Source organism: Mus caroli, unplaced genomic scaffold (genome assembly GCF_978045245.1).
Source record: "Mus caroli unplaced genomic scaffold, Mus_caroli_1 scaffold_4, whole genome shotgun sequence".
Taxonomy (NCBI): Eukaryota; Metazoa; Chordata; class Mammalia; order Rodentia; family Muridae; genus Mus; species Mus caroli.
Genome location: NW_028227259.1, coordinates 21,901,391 through 21,928,896, shown reverse-complemented (window position 1 = coordinate 21,928,896; position 27,506 = coordinate 21,901,391). Strand labels below are relative to the sequence as shown.

At 43.2% G+C, this 27,506-nt stretch overlaps 1 protein-coding gene across 13 annotated transcripts in view; it reads left to right on the top strand.

Annotated features, from left to right (window-relative positions):
• The window catches only part of Srpk2 (SRSF protein kinase 2), a 174,591-nt gene that overhangs the window by 36,760 nt on the left and 110,325 nt on the right, over positions 1 to 27,506 (top strand). Inside the window, exon 2 of one of the 13 annotated variants that reach the window (XM_029477091.2) lies at positions 16,189 to 16,364. The exons of the other annotated variants lie outside the window; for them this stretch is intronic. The gene's annotated coding sequence lies outside the window, so the exon portion shown is untranslated. The remainder of the gene's footprint in view (positions 1 to 16,188; positions 16,365 to 27,506) is intronic. 13 annotated transcript variants of the gene reach the window in all.

Below are 27,506 nucleotides of genomic sequence, written 5' to 3'. Positions count from 1 at the left end.
TGTACTTATAAACTTTTCAGTAGTAAGATTGCAGTAGAATTTAATTTTAGTAAGTAGGTCCTCATGGCTCACACCTGCAGTTTCAATACTAGGGATGCTTGCTGGAAAGTTGAGGCCAACTGACAATATATATCACGAGATACTTCTCATGCCTACCGATAATGCTGCCTTCACCTGTTAGTTATATCTTCTTCATCTTGGAAAAGACATAGGCAAGCCTACTTCTTCTTCTTCTTCTTTTTTTCTTTCGTTTTCCAAGACAGGGTTTCTCTGTATAGTCCTGGCTGTCCTGGAACTCACTCTGTAGACCAGGCTGGCCTCGAACTCAGAAATCCGAGTGCTGGGATTAAAGGTGTGCGCCACCACTGCCCAGTGCAAGCCTACTTCTATTATCTCTTTTATATTAAAAGATAGCCCATGGCCACATGTGTGGTGACCCACACCGTTGAACCCAGCACCAGGAAGGCAGAAGTAGGCAGAGCTCTGTTCAAGGCCAGCTTGGGCTACACAGTGAGTTTTGCAGGATAGCCAGAGGTACATAGTGAGAGCCCTGTCTTGAAAATACAAAATACAAAAACAAAGAAACAAGTACCACCTGTAAGATCTTACAGCAGAATGACTCCAGCATTAAAGGAACTTGTCATCAAGTAGAAGATCTGAGATAAACCCCAGAGCCCACGTGGTGGAGGGGAAAATTGAGGTCTGCAGTAGCCTCTGACCTCTATAGGCCTGTCCTGCCATCTTCCTTGTAAGTAAACAGATAGAAAAAAGTGCAGGTAAAAATATGTGACCTTTAAAGCCGATTTTAAACCTCAAATCCTCCTTTGGAGTTCCCTTGTGCCCAGGGCGAGTTTGGCAGATAGTCAGTTCCTTGCGAAACACTGTAAATAAGTGGATGATGTCCCCCTTTCAGAGCTAGGACTACAGGGGCCACGTTTGCTTCCATGTGCAGGGCTTCTCTCTCTGTGCCTTTCCCCCTTTGTTCTCAGACTTCAAAAGAATGCCAAATGCCTGGTTTATTTATTTCTGCTATTGAGCAGAAGATGATGGGTCTTGGCTTACATGTTTGGAAATCTCTACCTTTGGCCTGGGGAGCTGGCTCAGTGATTAAGAGCATTGGCTGCCCTATAGAGGATCTCAGTTTGATTCCCACCGTCTATACTTGGTGACTTATGATCACATATAACTCCAGTTCTAGGGGACCAGCTGCCTTCTTCTGTCTTCCATGGAGAATTATATACACGTGGTATTTATCAACTCATGCAGACACACATACATACAAATAAACAAATCTTTGGACATTTCTACCTAAATAGATTGTTTCTAGGGAAATGTCATTTGCAGCAATAATTTATAGTTTCTATGGCTTTTATATATTGCTGTGAAACCACTTTTGAGAGAGCTCAAGTAAATGTATTTAAGGCAAATGTATAGAGACACACGGCCCTCCAGGGTCTGATTAAATCCATTGGAATTGTAAGACCTAACGACAGAGTGGCTGTGTTTGTTCTTCTTTCCCTGAAAAGTGAGAAAAGGCAGGAAGATAGAGAAGGCTTGTCATGATTCTGATAGGTTCAGAGATGTCTGATACCAGTATCTTTACAAGAAGTATCTGCCCCCCCAGCCCCACCCCCAGATGCTGTGGATTGAACCCAGGGCCCTTATATGTGCCGGGTGATGAGTCTTCTCCCTCAGAGCCACACCCTCAGCCTGTGCTGTTTTGTATCCCTTTTTAAAACTTTTATTGCCAAAATGTTGAAGATGTTCAAAGTGTGGTCCCTGTGCATTTTGGTACAGGAACTTGGTTTTGAGCAGGTGAGCTCTCTGTACTTTCTGTTTTAAAAGCAAGGTGTACATTTTCCACATGTAGTATGTATCTTATCAAGCTACCTTTCTTTGTCGAGTGCTGAGTGTTCCCACTCTTGCTTTCCCACACTTTGCTTCCTCAAGCTTCCTTGGTTAGCATTTTCTCCACACGTTTACTTCCTGTGACTTCACTTCAGTCTGCAGCAGCACTTAAGTAGGAAATAGTGCCCCTGAGGGAACTGGCCAGCGCTAGGGCCAGTTCTTGTCCTCTGTGCCTGCTGTGAGTAAACTGTGCTACTCCCCTTGTCCTGCCCTGAGGCAGGGAGACAGGAAAGGCCTTCCCACCCTACAGAGTGCTGCCTCTTCCTATAGGTAATTCAGCCCTGACTCTTCTTACCCAAATCTCACAAAATAGTAACACAGGAATGAAGAAGATCATAATTTTGTCTGCAGATATTTCTAAGAAAATTTGTTTCTCTGAGCTGAGAGTGGCACTCAGGCATTCAGGATTGCTTCAAGTTTGAGGCTAACCCACGCAGTGAGAACCCTGCTTAAAAACAAAACCAGCCAACTGACTGAAAAAGATGAAGACAGTGCAAGGATGTAGCCACTGCTGAAGCTGGGAGAAGATGTTTTCTGTAGACACAAGGGAGAAGCAGGCAGAAAAAGGAGTCCAGGCTGAACTGGCTGGCAGACTTAGCAGGACCATGGAGGACCGAGTAGGAGGGAGAGGGAGAGGGAGTGGAACAGGCAGCCTGGGTTAGGGAGGTGTTTTTGGGGACTGGACATGACAAGAGACCTGCAGAACTCAAATGGCCTAGTTATATAGCGATTGAAATGAATCAGAAGCCCAGACCCTGGGAAGGAGAGGTTTAGAGTAGGGGCGGGGTAAAAGAGGTCTGGGAAGTCACAGGCACTGAGACCTACCAATCACCAACTAGTCAACCTAAACAACTAGTCAACCTAAACAACCAGAACAGAAGAGCCTCCTCCCTCCCCACCCCCTAAAAGCAAAAGCTCCTGCTCTAGAATGAAGTAGTGGTTGTTTGCTGTGGCCTTCGGAATACTGCTGAGATGAACTAGCAGGCAGCGGGGTTTTTATTAAGTAAATAGCCTATATTCTTTCCACCCAAGGTTTTTTGTTTTTGTTTTTGGTTTTTCGAGACAGGGTTTCTCTATATAGCCCTGGCTGTCCTGGAACTCACTTTATAGACCAGGCTGGCCTCGAACTCAGAAATCTGCCTGCCTCTGCTGGGATTAAAGGCCTGGCTCCACCCAAGGTTTTGAAAAGCTCAGAATAGAGAGATGAAAATAGGCATTTGGCCTAAAACATTTTGAACAGTATTTCTTGCTAAGTTCTAGCTAGAGTCGAGACTGCACTGAGAGTTAATAGCTCATCTCTCGTCTTTAGCTGAGTGTTAGTTTGTTTTTCATTTAAGTCTAGGAAAGCTTCTAGTCTTGCTCTTAAGCAGGATGTCCTGGTTCTAGGGGTGTAGGCAGATGTGGCAGTCAGTCCTTGTGGCTGGGGCAGCTCCGACCTGTGGTGCCTGGGGTGGGAGTGGGGGTAGTTTGTATCGAGGCTCTGGACTATAGAAGAAAGGTGGAAGAGGTGGTTTACACATTTTTTCTCTGTGTTGGTCATCTTATTGTATCATCAGATGAGAAATGAAGAGTTCACTCTGAATAGCTCATCAGTGTTTAATGTGCACATGTGCATATTTTGCCTGGTTCCATACAGGATTTTGTAAGGTAGCCCTGATGTGTTGTTGGCCTTGTGGTCTGAGTGGAAACGAGTCTTGCTTATGAACGGTATGCACTTACCACAGGAGTGCTGCGTCATACCTCGTCTTACACCTTTGGGTATTTTCGCTGCTCGTGAATCTGTACCCTGTGTTGAGAGAATTGCTTTTTGGAATTAGACAAAAGTCATTGGATGCCAAGTCTCTTGAATAACCTGGGAAAGTGGTTTGGATTGTTAGTGCTTAAAGTTTATTGTGTTTGATCTACAGAATCTGAGCCAAAATGAATTTGGGATAATGGAAGCAGTTTTCTGAGCCACAGTTAACCCTGTGTCTTATCGAGCCCTGTGAACAATGAACCCAATTGACTCCTGAGCTTCATGGTGTGCCGCCATTGTGCTGTTGAGATCAGTTGAACAGCTGACGTTATCCTGTCATGATTTTCATATGGATGCTTTCTTGAGTTTGGACTATAATAAAGTTTTCCATTTTGATTTTCTTTTCAGGCTTTAAAACCTTTTTATTAGCCAGGCGGTGGTGGCACACGCCTTTAATCCCAGCACCTGGGAGGCAGAGGCAGGTAGATATCTGAGTTTGAGGCCAGCCTGGTCTACAAAGTGAGTTCCAGGACAGCCAGGGCTATACAGAGAAACCTTGTCTCGAAAGAACCAAAAAACAAACAAACAAACAAAAAAACCCCCCAAAACAAAAAACCTTTTTATTAAATTCTCATATCAGTTTTTTCAAAATGGTATTTTTCCAGTTTGTAAACAGATCTTAAAGAACACATCGTAATTTTTCTTTCTCTATAATGAAAATGTTTGGATTATTTCTTGTTTTGTCTTTCCTATGTAGTAATTAATTGAATCAAATTATCAATAGTATTTTTATCCAATGGGGAACAAGCTTATGGAAGCCGAGACTTAATCTGAGAGATCAAAATATTAAGAAAGATTAAAATCTTAACTTTGACAAGATAATTTGCATTTAGTGCATAATTCTGCTGTAGTATAGGTATCAGTTATTTTTAATTTTCTTACAGGAATATGAAAATTAAGAGTTTTTTTTGAGCCGGGCGTGGTGGCGCACGCCTTTAATCCCAGCACTTGGGAGGTAGAGGCAGGCGGATTTCTGAGTTTGAGGCCAGCCTGATCTACAAAGTGAGTTCCAGGATAGCCAGGGCTACACAGAGAAACCCTGTCTCGAAAAACCAAAAAAAAAAAAAAAAAAAAGAGTTTTTTTTTTTTGTTTTGTTTTTGTTTTTTTGGTCAGGAGGAGAGTTGCAGGGATCGTGAATTGAGGCAAATAAAAGGTTTTGGAGTGTCATTTTTAATCGCTCACTAGTAGATTTAATGCCACACAGAATTCAATGTTAATCATAGGCATAGACATTTTAATTTTATGGTAGTGTGCAGCTGTTAAGTATGCGATGTCAGCTGGCTGTGTTTGGCCATAGAGATAGTGGATGCACACAAAACCTTTACACTACATTCTGTTGTGCCTGTTCCCTTTGTTCCCATAAACTACAGCAACAATCAATAATGGGACTATTTTAGCCACAAATAAAACCAAAATCATGTTGTTTGTAGGAAAATGAATGAATGGGAAATAATTATCCAGTTAAGTCAGAAAACTAGTATTTTTTTTCTCATTTGTGGTTTATGGATTTTATGTAGATGAATGGAACCACATATGTATATATATCATGATAGAAGACACACATGGCCTTGTCGGGTAACACAGAGAGGACAAAGGGGAGTGAGCAGTGGACGGAAGGGCCAGAGGCTATGTGGAGGAGAGCTCACAGTGCAGTGTCTGTGAGCAACAGCAGTCACGTTCGTTCCAGAGCCATGCACAGTGATTCACAGAGGCAGAGCACAGGGAAAGACAGGCAGCATCTGTCAGTCATGATAGAAGAAGATGAGTATCTGCAATCAATATCTCAAAGTTTACTATGGAAAAGCCGCGTATGCTCCAAGATCTATTTGCTTACTTTGTGGATGGGGAGATGGCAGAGCTGGTGAAGTGCTTGCTGTGCAAGAACGGACACCAGGAAACCTGGTGCAGTGGCATGTGCCTAGTCTTGAGGGAAGGTGGAGATAGGAGCAGCCTGCGCTTGCTGGTCAGCCAGCGTAGCACAGCTGCTGAGTTGTGTTCAGTGAAAGATCCCGTCTCAAACAGGAAATGTGTGGACATTGGTCTCTAGATGTACAGACCTACACACTTACACCGCCCCCACACACACATATTCACACAGATTAATTTTAATTTGATTCATGCGTAAGGTTTCTCTTTGTTGTATTTCATTTTTGAAGGATGCCTCTTGCTTGTGGCTTGAAGTGATTATTTTACAAATTTGTTTATAGTTTTCATTGTATTCTAGAATTTATTTGAATTGGACTAGGTAAGATCAGTCTCAAGTAAATTTACTTTCTGAGAAATGGAATGTCGGGGTTTGCAAGTTTCTACTGTAGGTTGATGACAGCTTCCCTTAATGCGAGCATTACTGTAGGGTGGGGCCACGTAAATCAGCCCTGTGTGTCCTGGTCTAGAGCCCTTCATTCGTTCGTTATTGTGGAGGATGTTTTGCTTCATCATTTTACTGTTGTGACTGTGTGGACCAGATATGTGGCTGTGTGGACCAGATATGTGGCTGTGTGGACCAGATATGTGGCTGTGTGGACCAGATATGTGGCTGTGTGGACCAGATATGTGGCTGTGTGGACCAGATATGTGGCTGTGTGGACCAGATATGTGGCTGTGTGGACCAGATATGACTGAGCAAGCTCTTCCACATCCAGAGAATTCTTCAGTGCACAGACTCATTATTTACACTGGCAGATACTATAAAATTTCCTTCATTGTGGGATAACCCTTGAGCAAACATGGGCTATACTTATAATTCCAGGAGTTGTTAGGAATGGTTGGAAAGGAGTCTGTACTGACTGCACATTTTCCGTGACCCATCACTGTCGTTGAGAAACATTTAGGAACTGTCCCTCAAGTTCCTAACAAGTGTCACATGAAATCAGGGTTACACACAACCTTTTCAAGGCTCGATAGAAAATATTAGCATGATGGATGGTATGGTGGACATGTAGCTCTTTTGTCCTATGGTAGCTGGTGTGAGAGATGGACGTGTTGCTCTTTCACCTTGCCCTTAGTGTCCCTGACCTTTGTTTGTTTCTTTGAGACAGGGTACCATGAAACATAGGCTGGCCTCAAACTCCCCATGGTTCAAGATTGGCATTGAACCTCCATCTCCTACCTCTACCTCTCAAGTGCTAAATTCACAGGAATATAGCATGATTTTTTTGCTTTCCTAAAAATATATTGCTGGGCAGTGGTGGTGCACTCCTTTAATCCCAGCAATTGGGAGGCAGAGGCAAGTGGATTTCTGAGTTCGAGGCCAGCCTGGTCTACAGAGTGAGTTCCAGGACAGCCAGGGCTATAAAACCCTGTCTCGGAAAAAAAGAAAAGAAAAAGAAAAGAAAGAAAAAATGAAAAAAAAATGAAAAAAAAGAAAAGAAAGAAAAAAAATGAAAAAAAAAACAAACAAACAAACCCAAAACCAAAACAAAATTCAATGTACTCATTGCTTAGTGTAACTAAAGCAAAATAACAAAGCTCTCGAGAAGCCTGGCTCATAACATGCTGGAACCCTGTCCGGAAGAAGCTGTTTTATCTCCCCAAGCTAACTTTACGCCACTGCAGTGGATCAGTGCAGGCCTCCAAACAAAAAGGATTGCCTCCACCCTAGGTCACCTTCTGACAGCAACCCCTTCCTGAAGGAGTGATAAGGACCAAGGCTTCAAACCCAGTCCAGCTCGGCACAGAGCCAGAGCCAGAGCTCAGGTGGTTTATGCTCTTTCACTGCTGCTTCTGACACCACAGAGGTTCCTCACCTCCCACTCAACCCAAGGACCTTCCTAGTCTCGAAAAGAACTGCTCCGTGCTTCCAGTAGGAGTGCTCACTTCAGGCCTTGGACATGGAGGGCTTTGTTTCTCTGCTCTCCTGGGTTTATCACCTGGTTGAAGGTGGGAACCACACACAGTCCTAAAGCTAGCAAGTGGAACCCAAGAGTCATGTGCCTGTAATTTCAGCACATGGGAAGTGAAAGCAGGAAGATCAAGAGTTCAAGGCTATCCTTAGACTTGTTCAAGGCCGACTTGGACTAATGAGACCCTGCCTGAAAAAACTTAAGAAGTCCAGTGGTCCTGAACGAACTTGATACGTTGATAGATATCTTGTGGCTGCTTGTGGTTTCCTGTTCTCTCTAAGGTTATACTTTGTGTCTGGTTTTTGCTCATCGCTAGCATTATGAACTCTCTCCCAGTCTCAGCTGTCAACTGCAGAGTTCCTTTTTCTAGTTGAAGTTGCCCTGTATTTTAGTGAGTTGGTTGGTTATGTGGCTGTTTCCTGTTTCTTTATCCTCTTATTCTTACATCCTAGACCAATGTAGATAATCAGAAAATAGGTGTCTAGTGTAAACTGAAATTACCCCCAGCTCCCCACACCTGTGTTGAAGATTCTATATGGCAGATTGACTAGTAGGGACTTCATGGTTGTATAGCTGGAATACTGCAGCTATGACGCCAGAATTGTGGTCTTCTTTTCTTTTTTTGTTAAGATTTATTTATTTTTATGAATAAACTGTAGCTGTCTTTAGACACATCAGAAGAGGGCATCAGATCCTGTTACAGATGGTTCTGAGCCACCATGTGGTTGCTGAGAATTGAACTCAGGACCTCTGGAAGAACAGTCTTAACCGCTGAGCCATTTCTCCAGCCCAATTTTAGTTTTCTTAAGCGCCTACCTTCAGTAGCTTTCCTCTCAACTATTAGGTATAGCCTTTAGAATACATTACCTTATCAGATCACCTGCATCTATCATCCCCAAAGCTAATACTGTCTTTAGAGAACATTTATAGAGCCACAGGAAAATGTTCTCCATTTGGCTGTGATTCACCTGCCTGATGGTCCTTAGCAGATGATGTATTTGTTTTAGTCTCTGACCATAAAAATTCATGCACCCACATCTTCAGTGAAATTTGTTATTCAAGATAACTTACCTAACTTTGTGTTCCCAGTCTGTGCATTCACACTTGGCTCAGAACAAACAGCCTTGTTTTCCTGTTGAAGTGAGAGCTAAGCTTTGAATCGACACCAGTAAATACAATACCACTTTGGTGCAAGTATTTTAAAAAATAATGATACCTTGTATGTCTTGCATAATAGGTAAAAATGAATTTTAAAGGATTAAATTATTAGAAAAAAAGTTTTTGTGACTTTAGGTTTAGCAAAGGGTTTTTAGTTATGGTACCATGAAACACACACCAGAATAATAGCAAACCACGGGGGAGGGGTTGCGGGGGTGTGTGTGGACTCAAGGGTTATGTCCCCTGAAACAGGGACATAACTGTTGACTCCTTGACCAGGCCCACAGGCAACTAAAAGGCAGGATGAAGGCATGACATATTTGTCTTAATTTTGTTTGTCTATCTCTTCTGTGGGTCAGGTTTTTGCTTGACTCTTTCTACTTCATTTTCAACTTCATGGTCCAAGACACAAGTCCTTCTCCTAAGCTTGTAGTCACTGTGGATTCTGGGACACGCACAGCCTCTCCCCAGGGCACTCATCCAAGAGGGTGAATGGAGCCAAGAATCAGTCTTCTCAGGTGATAGCAGTGATTAATATTAATAATTTATAGGCAGTGACCAAGGTGATAACCTAGACCAACATTTGTGTCTGAACTATCGGTGTAAGCCAAAGATGGGTTTGGTGACTGGACCCTTTTATGCATTTCTTTTCCCTGTGACCATACTAAAAAAAAATCTCTGTCTTTGTCACCATTACTCTTTAATTTGTAAATTGGATGTGGCCAACCTTATGTGTTGGAGCTGCTGAGGCTTTTGCTGTAAAAATTCTGTTTTCAAAACCAGCACTTGGGAGGCCAAGGGAGGAAGGTTGCCCTGAGTTTCATCTCGACCTTGGCTTCCGAAAAGGAAACAGGGCTAGTTAGTCTCCTGAAGGCATGGGCTAGTTAGTCTCCTGAAGGCATGGGCTAGTTAGTCTCCTGAAGGCATGGGCTAGTTAGTCTCCTGAAGGCATGGGCTAGTTAGTCTCCTGAAGGCATGGGCTAGTTAGTCTCCTGAAGGCATGGTGGGTCCTGGCAGCTCTGCTGGCGTGGCTGAGAGAGCGAGCAGAGCCAGGGCTCTTGTCCCTGCTGTGTCTGTTGGACCTTTGCAGTCTGATCTGATCGCATCTGATCTAAGGATGTGCTGTCTTGCAGCCTTCTGTCATCTGCATAGAAAGGACACAGACTTAGTTATGTCACAGTAAGTACTCTTCCTAGACCATCTAGCCAGTGAAAGAGAGTCTTGCCAGCTCTTTGAGTATATAATAAAAAAATTGAGAAACCTTAAAAAAAATAAACTGGACTTCTCCCAAAGTCTTAACTGCTTTTGAGGGATATTTGTGACATAAAAGAGAAGTCACAGCCTGGCAGAAAGAGAGAAAAGACTTTTTTATATTACGTAAACATATCTGAAACTCTGCAGCAAGAAAAAGCTTCTCGAGGAGCTGAAGAGACGCGCGGGGCATAGAGCACTGGCCGCTGGTCTAAGAGGACCTGGCTTCAGTTCCCAGCACACGTGGCAACTCACAACCCTCACACAGGCACACATGCACACAAAACATATAGAACAATAGTAAAGGAGCCATTAAGAAGATGGAATGAATGCTGGGCGTGGTGGCGCACGCCTTTAATCCTAGCACTCGGGAGGCAGAGGCAGGCGGATTTCTGAGTTCGAGGCCAGCCTGGTCTACAAAGTGAGTTCCAGGACAGCCAGGGCTACAGAGAAACCCTGTCTCGAAACAAACAAACAAACAAACAAACAGATGGAATGAGGGCTGTTGAAGGTAGGGTTGGGGAGGGGGACAACATTTGAAATGTAAATGAATAATATAACTAATAAAGGAAGATGAAGCGAACAGCCTCTGGTGGAAGGGGAGCGTGTAGAGACAGTTTATGATGTGCCTGTTATTGCGGAGTGGGTGGGGATGTAAGGATGTAGACCGGCTTCACATATGTTCTTAACAATGTAACCCCTACTGTTCATATAAGTACATAAAACCAAGTTCATACAGAAACTTGTATACAGACTTTTAAAAAACAAAACAAAACAAAAAAATCCCAAAAGTTGATTTCTTTTTCTTTTTCTTAAAAAAAACAAAACAAAAACAAAAACAAAAACAAAAGAAGTGAAAACTGTTTGAGTTTCTTTGACCAGGGAATGGCTAAATACTGATACATCTAGATGCTGAATATTAACAGTAAAAAGAGACGGACTATCAATACAGGCAGGTAGCATCTAAAGAGTATTATGTTAACAGTAAAAAGAGACGGACTATCAATACAGGCAGGTAGCATCTAAAGAGCATTATGTTAAGTGGCAAGGGTGCCTCAAAAGCTTATAAACCAGTAAAAGCTTTTATACTTTGTTGCTTTAGGAAATGTGACCACTGTTATTGCTAGAGAAGAGCAGTCTGGCTCCTACAGAGTGAAGGCTGGGGAGATGGGTTGGTGAAGAAGACCCATTCTGTACAAGTCTGATCCCCAGAGTTTGGATCCCCAGAACCACACAGAAAAGTTGGGCAAGCATTGCAGCCTCCTGTAATCACAGACCTCAGGAGACAGAGACAGGGAGCCCTGGGGTAGGGTGGACAGCAAGACTAGCCGCAATTGGTGATCTGTGGGCGCACGCACGTGCGCGTACACACACACACACACACACACACACACACACACACACACACTCTGAATGAAACTCTAAAGTTAGAGTCAGATAATGATAAAGAACATTGTGTTTGCTTTTCTGTTGACATATTACTTTGTGTCAGAGGTGCTCTCAGCTCAAAGCTGATTATGTTTGTTAAGGGTATTTTGAATGTGCTTGTTGAAAAGCATGTGTGGATAAATTGCCCAAAATATCCTGGTGCTCTATAGATCCATTCTTCAGTAGGTGAAAATGTGTATATGCTGAATGGTAGCGTACTTGTTTATCAGTCCTTTCTTCTCGTGGGTTAACCTGTCAGAGTGTTCATTAGAGACACCCAGCAAACTATGAACTCATTGACCAGCAGTGTGTATGTCCTGTTCTGAATATTTAAGTTGGGATTTGATCATCTCTTTGGCTTCCTTGCTTGTGGAGTCTGTGTTTGATGTCTGAAATGCTATATCCACTAGAAATAGCCTACAAGCCATACGTGTTAATTATAAATTTTGTTACTAACCAGAACACAAAACCTTTACCATCCTAACTATTCTAAAATATATCCTTTGATGACATTAAGTTCACTAGAAAGTTTGTGACATGAATACGGTTTCTAGAAATTTTGCAGTCTAAAAGAAATTCTGTGACCACCAAATAGTAGCTCTCTATTTTCCCCTCAAGCCTATGTCTTATGTCTTGTCTCTTACTCAGTACTATCTGTCCTTTTGTTTGTGGCTTATTTTATTCATAATATTTTCATGGTTTATCCACATTGCAGCACGTGGCAGACCTCATCCCATTTTGTGCCTGAGCTGTACTGTGTCGTATGCCATTCTTCTAAAGTCTTGGCTGTAGCAACAAGGGTACGTGGTAGAGAGGTGTGGTTTGTAGATCCCTTGGCAGCTTGTTGGGGTGTGGCAGTTTTGAGTGCTGTCTTGCACTGTGGGGCTGGATTGTGTGGTCTTCAGATAGCCTAGCATCCTCTAAAAGTAGTCCAATGAGAAAGATGAACTAACAATTCACTCCCTGCTGAGAGGAGTTTAGATTTCTGAAATGGATAGATTTCCGTTTAGTGGGTGGTATTAGCAGCATTGACTCTGAGAGTAGATAGAGCTGGGGCTAAGTCTGAGCCTTAGCTTATTAACTGGGTGACTCTAGATGCCTACAGTTAACCTTACCTTCTTAGCTTCTCCTATCTATAAAGGTGGAATGGTATTTTTGTTTGTTTTATGGTGGTGGGAATCTAACCCATGGCTTTGTGCATGTTAGGCAAATATTCTGCCCCTTAACCCTAGCCTCATGTTTTAAGATGGTCTTCTTAGGCTGACCTTGGTCTGTTTGCTTTAGCCTCCTAGGTGCTCCTAGATGCTTGGATTCTAATAGTGTTGTTATGAAGATATCTAATGTTTGCCAAATTGAAAGATAACTGTTTATCACCATAATGTGAAAAGGGTGACTACTTTACACAAACAGATCTGAAATAATAAAAGCTTCAGTGGCAGATCTGATCACCTGGGAAAGACCCAGGCCTTTGGAGAGGAGCTGCTGTACTGAGCAGTAGGGGCTTAAAGGAGAAAGGACTGGGGCTCTTAGAATGAGCTCATGAGGGAGGGACTCAGACTGCTGGGGCCACAGGTGGCTCAGAGAACACATCGGGGATGGAGTGTGGGGAGTGGAAATTACCTGTTGGTAGTTTTTGCAGCAAATCAATCAGATAGGCACACGACTATTAGGAAGTCAGTGGTCTTTACCAATTGAGGCAAAAAAAGTCACAGGGAACAAATCAAGTCATCCCAGTGTAGGGCCACTGGTGTAGAAGCCGGCCCTCAGGCATACTTCAGAGGTCCTGAGAACATCCACACAGTGCCTGGGATGGAGGGCTTTGAGGTAGCCCCCCCAAAAAAACCCAACCCCCCAAAAAAACCCCACTATTATGTCCTCTTTGCATGCACCCCAATGTCAGTGTTTTTGTCCAGAATGACTTAGAGCTAAGATAGGTAATCTTTCAACTCTCATGTATACATAGCTGTCTAAGCCTTGGTAGTGCAGTTTTGCCTGCATTTCAGAGACGGAAATAGCCTACCATGACAGCAGTGGAGTCAGAGGTGGCTGTATAGTATAGGCATTTGAGGATACATTACTTTCTCCTAGACACATATGTCCATTCTTCTCATTAAAATATTTTAAAATTTGAAGTTTTCCATGTAAATACATCAGCAAGCTTAATTATTGGAGTGAATATAATAATAGTATGCCTGGAATAAGGTTATTACCAAACAAGACTAATTTCTCTTTATTTGTTACCTGGAGTCAGGATGTCAGTATGTATCCAAGACTTACCTTACTCATGATCACACAGGTGATCTTTCTTTCTTCTTTTCAGGGTATCATGTAGCCTAGGATTGTCTCAGACTTGCTATATGGCTGAACTTGATAGATAGCTCAAGCTGGCCTTGGGTTCCTGGTCCTGATCTTCCCCCCCCCCTCCTCCTCCCTAGTGCTGGCATTCATGTGTGTGCCACTGTAGTCAAGTGCTTGCGCCTAGGATCTGTTCTCAGTGGTTCAGGCTTGCTTTGAGCTATCAGTCTCTGAAGTGCTGTGTTTACAGACACACAGAGCTTCCTAACCCCTTGGTGAGGCATCTCCACCTGCTTCTTTGTTACGGTCGTTGCTCTGTGGTCTGTGTTCTTCCTGTATAGCACTCAACTCCAACATCCTAAACATGTCTTCTTCCTCTTCCTGGCCTAGCAAGAGCAGATGTGTTCTGGTTCACAGATTAGGTTTTATACCATGAACTCAGCTCCTGGACTCCTTGAGAGTTTAGGTCCTTCATAAACATGCATAGCAGAAACCTGACACTTTGTGGGCTGCTTAATCAATACCTGTATTTTTACATTTTTAAAAGTTCATTGGTGTACTCTGATTTGTTTAAGAGCCTGGAGTGGATAGAAGTAGAAGGAACAGCCTGAATTCAGATTTTAAAGCTTGTTTTTCTAAAAATGCCACATGTATAAGCTCCACATGACTACCTTTTTTTGGTGGCAGAACATCTAGTGTCAGGAAAATGTAGTTGTTCTTTTCCTTCAGCATAACACTTTCAGAATTCCAACAGAACATTGCCTTGACCTTGATTAAACTGTGAATTTTATTTGAAAGTGAAAATTGGCCTTTTGGAGATCTATTTATAATGGTGTGATGGAAGTCTTTTTGCCTAGTGTCCATTTGAAAGCTGTGCGGTAGAAGGGACATGTTTTAAATGGGACATGCTGTGGTCTTAATATTTTAACATTGATTTTAATTTACATGGGTAATACCTGTAAAGAAAAAGCAAAGGGTTGAATATTTTTATAATAGTTTAGGATATATTCCTCTATAGCCTTTACCCTTTTTTTTTTACATATATATGTGATGTGAAATGCATATTAATTAGAGATAGTGTCATTTTGCTTTTTGAAAGTTCCACATTTTGCTTTAGTAAGAGTTATGCTAGAGATATATTTATGATATCTATTTCATTCCTTTTTAATGCTCATATTCTGAATATGAGTATAGACCACTTAGCAGTGGGTATCCATTGCTCATTAGATACACTCCAGATCCTCAAGATTTCTAAGCTTATATTGTGTGGAAGTGGATGTGCATGCTGTGGGGTGCAGAGGAGAGTGCAGCGAGCAGTGGACAGTGCTGGCTCGTTCTGTCCACGGTGGGGTCTTGGGGATTGACCTCAGATGGGCAGGTCATCAGGCTGGATGGCCAGTGCTTTTACCTGCTGAGCCTCTCACTAGCTGTGATTGAACATCTTTGTATGATTCTCCAGAGACACATGATCTATGAATATTTCCCCTTCCCCCCTCAAGGTGCTAGGGAACAGATCTCGGGCTGTGTATCTGTTAAAGTGCTGTACTGCTGAACTACACTCCAGCAACGTGAATGTTCTTCTAGGGTAAATTTGGTAGAAGTGAAATTCCAGGAATATATATAGTAGGCCTAGTATATCTAGCATTCTTCATATTGGATTCAGTAATGAGTAATGGTTGGCTTGATTGGCTAGTTATTTGTGCTTATAAAGTGAAGTGTTGTTGTTGTCGTTTTGTATTTATAATTCGTTAGGGAAATAGGGAGGACAAGAGTCTTCCACAGCTTAAAAGTTATCTCTATGACTTTATAGGCATCCCTATTCCCAAGAGGATGATTTAGTAGGTCCATGAATCATTAGAATTTGTGATCCCACATAGCACTTAGCAGTGTGAACATGATTAAGATTGACAGATGATTCAGGGAGAGAGGAGCCATTGCCTCCAGTGTGCACCCACTGATGACCTCACCAGGCTCCAGTAGATAGTCCCAATCTGTCAGGCATACACATAGCCCTGGTTACCATAGACGAGTTAGGGAATCTGAAAGTTATGAATCTTGGAAGGGGACTGGTAGGGAGGAGGGGGACATGATGGATGGGAGGGAGAGTAAATAGTGGTGAGAGGAGAGGAAAGGGGAGGGGAGGAGAGGGAAGGGGAGGGGAGGGGAGGGGAGAGGAAGTAAGAGGAGAGGAGAGAGGAGGATAATAGGAGTGTATTGTCGACATTTAGAAATTTGTCAACGACCTGTCTATCTGAGCCATATATGCCTAAAGTGCTGTTTTTATGTGACTGGAACCCAACTTAATGCAAGGCTGAAGATGATGACAGTGGGGAGCGCGCGCACGCATGCACACATGCACACATACGATGAGTCTTTTTAAGGCTTTGTTGATTGGTGATTATTCAATGAGTAACTTAGCTGATATGGTGGTATATGTCTGTAGTCCTAGCATTTGGGGGCCTGAGGCAGGAGAATTGTTGAGTTTCATGCCACTCATTAATTTGTTTCAGACTCCACAGAGAAGAAGAAAACAAAGTAGACTGTTGGCTGAGGTATATGCGGTACTTAGACTGTTGCTGAGGTATATGCGGTACTTAGTAATACCTTGTACAAGCAGCAGAGTCCTGGGAGTTGTTTGTACTGTTGCTGCTGAGGAAGAGTTCATAGAAGACCACTGACACGTGAGGTGAGAGCTCAGGATTTATAAAGGAGAGGGGTGGTAATTGGTGAAATTCCTGAGGGGGTTCTGTGTGAGTGTGCTGACTCAAAATGAATCTTGGTAAATTGACAGGCTCTATAAATAGCTCTATAAAATTTAATAGTCTTCAAACATGACATACAATGTAAAAGCTTTGCATTGGATCTTTTCATTTGTGGATCTTTTAGGAACGACTGTGTGGCTTCTTACATTTGTGATTAGTTACGTTTCTGCCTGTGAGACTCCAGCAAAGACCTACTTACTGGCTTCACCTCCCTCCCTCCCTCCCTCCCTCCCTCCCTCCCTCCCTCCCTCCCTCCCTCCCTCCTCTCTGTCTCTGTCTATCTCTGTCTGTCTCTGTCTGTCTCTCTGTCTGTCTCTCTGTCTGTCTCTCTCTCTGCTCTCTCTCTGTCTCTCTCTCTCTGCTCTGTGTCTCTGTCTCTGTCTCTGTCTCTCTCTCTGAAGAGTCTCATGTTAGCCCAGGCTGGTTTTGAACTTGTGATTCCTAGGCTGCCTCCATAGCCCCACCACTCTACTTTTGTCTTGCTGAGTTTCTTTTGGGCAAGCACCCTTCTGAGCTACATCCCTAGCTCTGTTTTGTTAACTCTTGATTGCCTACAGATTGAATGGCCCTTCTTTTGTTATTTCCTTCCAGCCATCTCTTAACCTATCTCACCTTCCTTCTCCCTCTCCTCAGTCAGAGCCATTCTTGCCCTGTTAGCTGTGCATCTAGGTCTCTGGAGTTGCATCGATGGATTTTTATTCTCTTAACTGTACATATTTGCTCTGGAATTTCCTGTTTCAATCGAGACAATTTTAAAATGACTTGTTATCGTTTAAAACTATGCTTTAGTAGTTTTTTAAAAAAGCTATTTCTAGTGTTGTACAACCATTATATTATATAACTTGAGAATATTTTTCTCCCTCAAAAATAAACCTTCATATTTTAGCAGAAGCTCCTTTGTAATGCAAAGATCACATTAACACTTTGTCTAGATAAATGTTTGTGCTTGGGACAGTGCTTTCAAGGTTATGGTAGCATGTAATAATGCCCTTTCTGTTCTCTCTGTGTATATGATTTTATACATACATGTACATATATGTTACATTTATAACAACCCTTCATCAGTTGATATAGGTGCCCATTCTTCCCTCTACTGTGTAGCTTGGTCTCTCAAGGCTGAGGCTGGCCTGGAACTCGCTGTTTGATTGAAGATGACCTTGAACTTGGGATTCTCTCTACCTTTCAAGTGCTGGGAGTATAAGTGTTTGCCACCTAACATTTTTAAATGAATGAATGAATGACTGAGAAGAGGCACCCAGTCCACACTTGGGAGAGAGTGTGATGTCTGTCTCTTTCCAAGAGGTTCTTAAGCCTAATCCTTATATTTATTTAGGTTTTAGTTAAAACATTTTAAACGTTCATTGTGTGTAAATGTGAGTATGTTATGAGTGCAGGCGTGATGGTGCGTGTGATTTACTTATTGTATGTGTGTGCATGTGTGTGTGTGCATGCCTTAGTGCTGTGTGGAGGTCAGAGGACTGTGGTCAGAGTCAGTTCTCTCAATGGTGTGGGCTCCAGGGATCAAACTCAGGCTTGGCTGAAATCACCTTGATGACCTCACCTATGGTATTCATTCATTCATTCATTCATTCATTCAAGACAGAGTCTCTAGCCCTGCTGGCTCTCCTGGAATCCAACTATGTAGACTAGACTGATCTAGATTCACCCACCTCTGCCTCCTGAGTGCTGGCATTAAAGGCATGCAGAAGCACCCCCCTGGCAAAAGTGGAGTTTGTAAAGTACAACTGGGATCCTGTGGGCCCTATAAGCTACATTTGACCCCTTTCCTAAGAGGGTAGTAATAGTGAAAAGCAGGGAGAGAGTTTCTTTTGTAGGACGCATTTCTTTAGGGCCGAAGAGAGGAAGAATTGGAGCAGGCCATGGACATAACTGAGCAGTCATCATCTTGGCATGGTCACTCACTCACTGTCTCAGCTCTCAGTCCTGTGGCGTGCTCCCAAGATGGTCTGTGTTGCTGCGACAGAATGTAGTTTTCCTGGCTCGTAGTGATGGATAATACTCAATTGAGAAATAGTCCTTTCTTTCTAGGCTTTTTTTCTGGGAATGCAAGGCAACTGCAGGTTCAGTAAGATGACTGATGTTGTGGCTTTAGTCACAAGGAAAGAATGCAGAAGGACAAGCGGAAGCATGGAATCCCAGCTCTCAGTTACTCTGTGGCTCCAAGTGAGGCCTGAACACACTGTGGCAGAATCAGTCAGTCCCCCAGTGCCTCTGCCTCAAAGGGCCTGTCTGAGAAGAGGCACCCAGTCCACACTTGGGAGAGAGTGTGATGTCTGTCTCTTTCCAAGAGGTTCTTAAGCCTAATCCTTATATTTATTTAGGTTTTAGTTAAAACATTTTAAACGTTCATTGTGTGTAAATGTGAGTATGTTATGAGTGCAGGCGTGATGGTACGTGTGTGGAAGTTAGAGGACAGCTCTTAGGAGTCAGCTCTCTTCTGCTGTCCTGCAGGAGGTGGTGCCTGAGAGCACTCGAGCCTGACAGTCACCTCTCACCACTGGTTGCAGCTGTCCTGCAGCTCCGTTTTCAGCCGGTTTTTGGTGTGAGCTAGGAACTTACCTTCATTTTTTTTGACATGTGGCTGTCCACTTGTTTAACACCTTTTATTAAAAAAGACTGTTTTCCCATTGAATAATCTTGGTGTCTTTGTGGGAAACTGGTTGACTGAACTGAGACTTCTCTGGGCTCAGGTCTGTTTCATGGACTCAGGATACAGCTTGTGTGTGTGTGTGTGCACTCTTAGTTTCCTCACTATACTTTGTATTACCTTGGTTTCTTTTTACTTTTGTTAATATCGTTTCTGTTAGTCATTGTCCTTTGTATTTTCACACATGAAATTAAGGATTGGCCTGTTTATTTGTGTTAAAAAAGGTAACTTGAACTTTGGTAGGAATTACATTGAATAAATGGAAGTAGTGGTCCTGCGTTTAGTGTTTTTTTCAGCAATTGTGTGTGTGTGTGTGCTTGTGTGTGCATGAGTGTGTGTGTGTGCACGTGTGGTGCGTGGTGCTCAGACACACTTGAGGTAGCTCTCTCCTTCTGCCAGGTTGGTCTGGAGATGAGGTGTTGGCTCAGGTGTTGGTCTGGAGATGAGGTGTTGGCTCAGGCTGCAGCTCCTTTACCTGCTGCAACATCTTTCCAGCCTCGATGCCTTTTTTTTTAAAGTACTTTATTTTATTTTTAAATTTTCTATTAGATATTTTCTTTATTTACATTTCAAATGCTATCCCGAAAGTCCCCTATACCCTCCCCAAGCCCTGCTTCCCTACCCACCCGCTCCCACTTTTTGGCCCTGGCCTTCCCCTGTACTGGGGCATATAAAGCTTGCAAGACCAAGGGGCCTCTCTTCCCAATGATGGCCGACTAGGCCACCTTCTGCTACGTATGCAGGTAGAGTCAAGAGCTCTGGGGGTACTGGTTAGTTCATATTGTTGTTCCACCTATAGGGTTGCAGACCCCCTCAGCTCCTTCGGTACTTTCTCTAACTCCTCCATTGGGGCCCCTGTGATCCATCCAATAGATGACTGTGAGCATCCACATCTGTATTTGCCAGGCACTGACATAGCCTCACAAGAGACAGCTATTTTAGGTTCCTTTCATCAAACAGCCCCGACACCTTAAGAGTGAATTATTTAATCTATGACCACTGGCTAGCTTTGGATTTTGGGGGTCTTTGATTTCTTTAAAATGTGTTTGATAGTTTTCAATATACAAACATTCCACTTTATTGTTTACATTTGTTACTAAGCATTCTGTTCTGTTATTATTGTTTGTTTGTTTGTTTTGAGGCAGGGTCTCACTATTTGGCCTTGGCTGGCCTGGCACTTGCTTTGTAGACCAGGCTATCCTCAAACTCCTAGCAATCCACCTGCCTTCGCTTTCCGATGGTTGGGAATAAAAGCAAGCATCACCACGTCTGGCTTTTGTTTATATGTGTGGGAGTGCTTTGCCTTCATGTATTAAGTGTACCACTTGTGTCCAGTGGCTGTGAAGACCTTAGGGGAGCATTGGCTACTGTGGGAATGGAGGCACAGAGAGCTGTGAGCTGCATAGAATGACTGGGTACTAAACTGAGGTCTTTTGCAAGAGCAGCAGTGCACCCCCACACTGTTCTTCTGAGGCTGTTATGATGAAGTTGTTTGTCTACAATATTGAACAAATTTCTTCCAGCTACAGAGTTTCATATTAAATAGGAATTATATTAAGAGTCTACCTTCTGAGATAGCTGTGCTATGCTGTACACATACCTGTGACCCCATTACTTGAGAAATATAGAAAGGAGAGTCAGAGTTCAAGGCAAGAGGGCCTAGTCGGTCATCATTGGAAAGAGAGGCCCCTTGGTCTTGCAAACTTTATATGCCCCAGTACAGGGGAATGCCAGGGCCAGGAAGTGGGAGTGGGTGGGTAGGGGAGTTGGGGGGGGGGAGAGGGTCTGGGGGATTTTTGGGATAGCATTTGAAATGTAAATGAAGAAAATACCTAATTAAAAAATAAATTAAAAAAAAAAGTTCAAGGCAAGCCTTGACTAAGTAGGGAGTTGGAGGTGAGCCTGGGCTAATGGGCTACATGGGACCATCTAAAAGAATAAAAAAAGAAACTCAAAAAAGCAGTGTCTGTTGTGCAGTTGTGGGGAGGATTCAGTGAGCTCTTGGAAAGTGCTGCCTTTTTGTTTGTGACTGCGTGTGCCACCTACCCAGGGCCCTGTGCTTGGAAAAATTAGTGTCGGGTTCCTTTCTAACTATGGGAGTTAATGGGACTCAGTGGTTTTGAGCATTTAATTCATTGTTTCTCCCTGTTCTCTTAAGCAAGTCTCCCCCCCCCCACCCCACAGGACCCCATTTTTGAATTACTATATCGCTTTGGCTGGCCTGGAACTTGCCTGTGCAGTGTGGCCCCTAATTCATAGTGGTCTTCCTGCCTCTGCACTCTGAAGGCTGGGATTAAAGACAGCTTATTTTGATAGGATTTGTTTTATTACAAGTGTACCATATAAGTAAGTACCTTTCTGCAACAGTGCTGGCACCTGTCTGAGTAATGTTTGAGATAATGAGTCGGTTTGGCTTAGTAAGGCTGTTGGGAGTGGATGATAATCGCTTCGGTGAGTTTTGTCCCTCTCACTGCCCCCCTTATTTATTCATTTATTTATTTATTTATATTTTGGGGGCTCTTGAGCTTGGCTCTACAGTCCCATTGCTGTAGCCTTGGACCACTGAGGTAAATTAATAGCCTCATAGTTCTTTATATGCAAAAATTATAGATGATAGGATGTAGTATATGTCTTTGTAGTCACAGTATTAGAGATTATTCTTAGTTGTTTAACATCTATTACAGAAAGAACTTCATTAAAATAATTAATTCTTCTGAGTATTTCTAAAACTGTATATCATGTCAAAAATATACAAGTAATAAATTTTGTGTGAGTAGTGCAGAGAATGTGTTAAACTTAGTCTGAGCTTGAACAGTCTTTGCTGCCACCCTGACTGTAAGAGATCCCAGTTATCAGAGAACTTGTGTCTTACTCAGCAGAGCTGGACCAGAATGTCTTTGCCCAGGTGAGAGCTAGAGAGAGGCAGGATTAACTATTCATGACTTTGGCTGTAGTGTGAAACCTGTAGCTGTTTTAAAGGATTAGATTCTTTCCACCTCATTGCTAACAGAGAGCAGAGGCAGTGAAGCCCAGTGCAGTCCATCTCTGTTCTTATGCACTGGTGTGAGTGCTGACCAATGAAGGGCAAGGGTCACTTTACCTGTGCAGCATTTAGGCCTAGTGAGAGCACTTGGGTTGGCTGAGCTGGCCATGGTCATTTTCCCCCGTGGCTTGCTTCTTACAACCACATCTCTCTTGGGGGTATGAAAAGTTAGAGGTTAACATTTGATGTGGTGGGACTCACTTTTCAAAAACCAGCAGGAAAATCTTTAATGCCAGCAGTTGTCCTCATACATTATAAGACTGAGCATGGCTGGTGCACTCTGCATTTTCCATACTTGGACTCACACTGACTCAAGGGTAGCCAGGACTACATACTCTGTAATCTCCATACTTGGCTATACACCGATTCAAGGCTCCCCTGGTCTACATAAACGGTCTTCAGCAACAAAGACATGTCAGAAGGAAAAAGCTTTTCACTAGTAAATGATGAATGCCACAGCAGCTGCTTTGGAAATGTTTTATCAGAACTGCTGAGGATCCGGGCACCGAGGCGGCTTGCTGGCTTAAAGTGCTCCTATACTAGCCTGCCGACTCGGGCTCGGTGCTTCGAACTCCTAGTAGAAAGTCGGAAGTGATTGCAGCCACACGCCTGAATCTCCCCTTGACGACGATGAGGAAGCTGCTGATGCCTGTACAGTCAGTGGTCAGCAAGATAGCTTATCTGGTGAAGGTGCTCACTCTTCACTCAGACCAAGGGCCTGAGTTTGTTAATCTGTTGGTTCTACATTGTAGAAGAGCCAACTTCTGCAGGTGGTCCTGGGATTTCCATAGGCGCTCACACCCTGGCATTCACACCGCCAGACTCAAACACAATCAACCAAAGAAACCTATCAAGAGCAAGACTGCTCCCTCCTGCCCCTGTCCCCATCGTCCCTCATTTCTGTTTCATTTAGGTTTAGAGTAAACGTATCATCATCTTGTGGGGTAGTACAGCCCATGTGACCAGAATTGTGAATATGTAGATGTGGAGACCACATGTGTCCTTAAGCACTGCTGCACTTCTCTACCTTGTTGGTATTTTATTTTATTTTTAAATTGGCAGGGTGGTAGGTGATGATACAATTTCACACTGCACAAATTTTAGGTTACAACTGGAAGATAAAGTTTCTTGCCATACATTTATATACTAAGTGAGAGCTGGTTTGTTGTATCACAACACTGCTGGGTGTCTTTTAGATGGTAACGAGTGTGATGAAGAGCATTGACAACTTACATAAGGAGGCGGGCATTGTGTCTGGTGGTGAGTGTGTGGTGAGTGCTTGCATTCATGGTGCTTCACCTGCTGTTGTTGATTGTTGAAACCTTTTCACCGCTGTCTCCTCATTTCTCAGTGGTTTTGCTTGGGATTCTAGCTCAGTATCAGCGTTTTCTGTCAGTTTATGAACTGTTTTGGGTTTGTATTGTATTGAGTTGGAGTACCAGGCCCTCGGGGGTCTGTCAGTGACTTGTTTGGAGAGTGTGGATGGAGGTCAGTTGGAACTGGGGAACTACGGACAGCTGTTTCTCTGCTTAGTTCATCAGTTACTCTCTTTGTATCTGGCAAACTTTGCCTTAAGTTTTGTTTTGTTTTTTTCTCTTCTTGTATTATCATGACAGAAATGATGAGCCCTGAAATAGTATTGCTCCCCGCCCCCACCCCTTTAAGGTTTTGGCCTCTCAAGGTGCTGGCCAGTTAACCAGGCTTCAGCTTTCTCATAGTCTAGAGGACTGGCTGTACTTGGCACCTTTGTGAAGAATCTCTTATATGGCTCCTTAAATATCCAGTAAGGGCCTAGCCTTAAAAGGTTAGCATCACAGTGAGCATGGCAACCAGACCACCAAAGCTGCTGCAGGTCTTGTCCTTGTTTTTGTTTTTTGTTTTTTGTTTTTTGTTTTTTTGTTTTTTGTTTTTTTGTTTTTGTTTTTTCAAGACAGGGTTTCTCTGTGTAGCCCTGGCTGTCCTGGAACTCACTCTGTAGACCAGGCTGGCCTCGAACTCAGAAATCCGCCTGCCTCTGCTTCCCAAGTGCTGGGATTAAAGGCATGTGCCACCACTTCCCGGCAGCTTTGTCCATTTTAGTGGGAGTCCTTCGGAGACTCCTAGGCCTAAGTTGACTATGCTGAACGAGTAGATCATCACCGTAGTCTGTGAACGTGTGAAACAGAGGCAGTTGTGTGAGTCTAGAAATGGACTTGGAATAGAGGAGATACTGAAAGCCCATGGTTGGAGCTGTGTGTGTGAATGGGGGAGTGTGTGTGTGGTGCTGCCGCCTGATAACAGGAGCTAACAACCTTCAGAGCCACTCTGCCTTATGAAGCAGAGAAATGGGTGGGCTATGAGATCTACCCAGATGTAGCCTCTTAGCCTCTAAATATATTTTAAAAATTTTTAAACATTTAAAAATTCTTGGAGAGGGAATAATTCTTTCACAATTCTTTCAGGCCTGTGTGTCAGAGGAAACCTTTTAGGAGTTTGGTTCTCTTACTCATCCCAGGATTGAATTGAGGTCTTCAGGCTTGTGTGGCAAGCAGTTTTATACCCACTGAGTCATCTTGCAGGTTTAGACTAGATATATCCTTACTACCCTATCGTCTAAGTTTACTTCAGCACAACACGGTTGGGTTTTGTTCCTTTAAATGGCTCCACACAAATATAAGGCAGCAATTAATTTTTTGGTGATTTATTGCATTGATGTTTTGCCTGCATGTGTGCATATATTCTCTGGACCTGGAGTTGAGAACAGTTGTGAGCTGTCATGTGGGTGCTGGGACTTGAACCTGGGCCCTCTGGAAGAACAGCCAGAGCTTTTAACCTCTGAGCCAACCCTCTAGCACTGGCAATTAATTTTAAAAAATAGTTATTATGGGGCTGGAGATGGCTCAGCAGTTAAGATAACTGCTTTCCCAGAGGTTCTAGACTCAATTCCCAGCACCTATATGGCAGCTAACAGCAGTGTGAGACATCAGTTCCAGGGATCCTATTTCCTCTTCTAGCTTGTGTAGGTGCCAGGCATGAGCATGGCATATAGATAAGACAGGTAAAACTCGCATATACATAAAATAACATACCACAAGTAAAGTCAGGTTTACAGGTGGCTATGTAAAGGGTTTGTCAAGTAAAAGGAAGTTTTTGTTAGAATCTCAGAAGCACTATATTCCTAATTTACTGTGTCACACAAGTCAAGAGCCTCATGGTAGGTTTGTAATGAGATTGACAGAGGCGTCCCATGTTTACTGTGCCCGTTTCTTTTTCTGTCATTGCTATTAGGAGTCATCTTCCTTTGTTTGTTTGTTTTGTTTTTGCTTGTTTTGGTCTGTTTCTGGTCACAGTTCTTCACTCTGTACTCAGTTCTGAGTGTAGCAGGAGTTTTGAACTCTGTATGCTATGATTTAGAAATACTGGATACAGAAGGCCACTAACTAAAGGGTTACATCTTTACAAGCAATCTCATTAACTTTTGTGGTGTGAGTCAAAGTGGTACCTAACAGTAGGTATGAAGAGGAAAGCCTGTGGCTGGTGAAGTACTGCAGGGTGAATGTGGGGGTTGAGGTTGTAGCTAAGTTGGTTGCATGCTTGCCTAGAATGCTAGATAATCTACCCTGGCCTCCATCCCAGCACTACATAAATGTGTGCTGTCACATGCCTGCAGTCCAGTAGGACTTATGGAGTCTTATGAACAGTTCAAGACCAGTCCTCTAGGCACTCTATCACTGCTTTTCTTAATATTCTCTCTCTCTCTCTCTCTCTCTCTCTCTCTCTCTCTCTCTCTCTCTCTCTCTCTCTCTCCCTCCCTCCCTCCCTCCCTCCCTCCCTCGTCCCCGTGTTGCATGTTGTGTTAGGATGGGATGCATGGGATGTCAGGGACAATTTTGTGAAATTCTCTTACTCTACTGTTCTGTAAGTTCCAGAGAATCCAGCTTAGATTCTCAGGCTTGCTCAGCAAGCACATTTACCTACTAAGGCATCCTGACTGCTCGGTGTGGGTTATTGATTTAGTATGTAAGGTAATATACACATGAGAAGGATGAGAAGAATATGGTATCACAGACCACCTTATTTTAATCAATAAAGCTATTAGCAGTGATAAGATTTCACCTTTTTAATACAAGGTCTGATGTAAATCTACATTTTAAAAGCTGGTTTAGGCGAAGGCTGAGGAGCTGAAGAAATAGCCAAGTGGTCGAGACCACCGACTGCTCTTGCAGAGAACCTGAATTCAGTTGTTAGCCGCACGTTAGTTAGTCAGCTCCCAGCTGCCAAGGCACTTTTACACCTCTGCCTCTCTTGGACACCTGCACTTGAGTTCACATGTGTACACGTGTACTAACACCCCCATCCCTGCTTTTTTCTAAAAATGAAGACTACATGGTGAATTTTGGTTGCTTGACTCTGGGAAATGCTTGTGAGGAGTGCGATTACCTTGAAGCACTCTTCCTTTTTAGATTTTCTCATTATAAACGGATGTGGTTTAGCTGCGTGTGCACCATGCGCTGACTAGACGAGGCTAAGAGGATTATAAAAGTGGTCAGGAAGTCTAATATGGTATCACTGGCTCTGCACGAATTTAAGGGGAATATCAGGTCCTATCCTTAAGGTAACTTTAGTCTCATGGAATGTCAAATGGAAAATGATACATTTTAGTAATTGTATACAAGTGTATGCAATATATAGAGACACAAAAGAGATTAATTTAATTCACTCTTAGAAGGTAAATTTGGGAGGAGTTTGTGGCCCAGATTGAAAAAGTTAGTTTGTGGGGCTGGGTGTGGGGATATACACCTTTAATTCCAGCACTCACTCCGTAGGGGGATCTCTGAGTTTGAGGCCAGCCTGGTCTATATAAAGCTGGTTTCAGGACAGGGTACATGCACGCACGCATACACACACTCACGCACAGCCCCCCCCCCCACTGTTTTGGAAAAAGAAGAGAGAGACAAGCAGTCAGGCAACAGGTCAGTGACTTATGTGGGGAGGAGATGAGTTATCCTGTGATGTCCAAAGGAAGGACAATTGTAAGCAAGAAGGTCTGTGAGGAAGCAGGCCAGCAGAGCGCAGTGCTTCCAGAGGATAGGATGTCTAAAAGGGAGAGTGTGCTAATTAGTCCCAAATGAGACACTGGGAGACGTTTGGGAGTCCTCAAAAATTGGTGGCCTGGAAGATCAGCTGTCCTGTTACTCCCAGAGTTAGATTGTAAAGGGCCTGTGGTGTGAGATGGAGGGTGATGGCAGACTCTAGGCCTTAAGATAAAGTGTAGATGTGCGGTCAAGTAGTTGCTGAGCTCAGTTTTAGATATTGTGCACATTTGGTGACTATTTAGTGGAAACTATCAGGGGAGATGGGAGAATGTGTGGATTT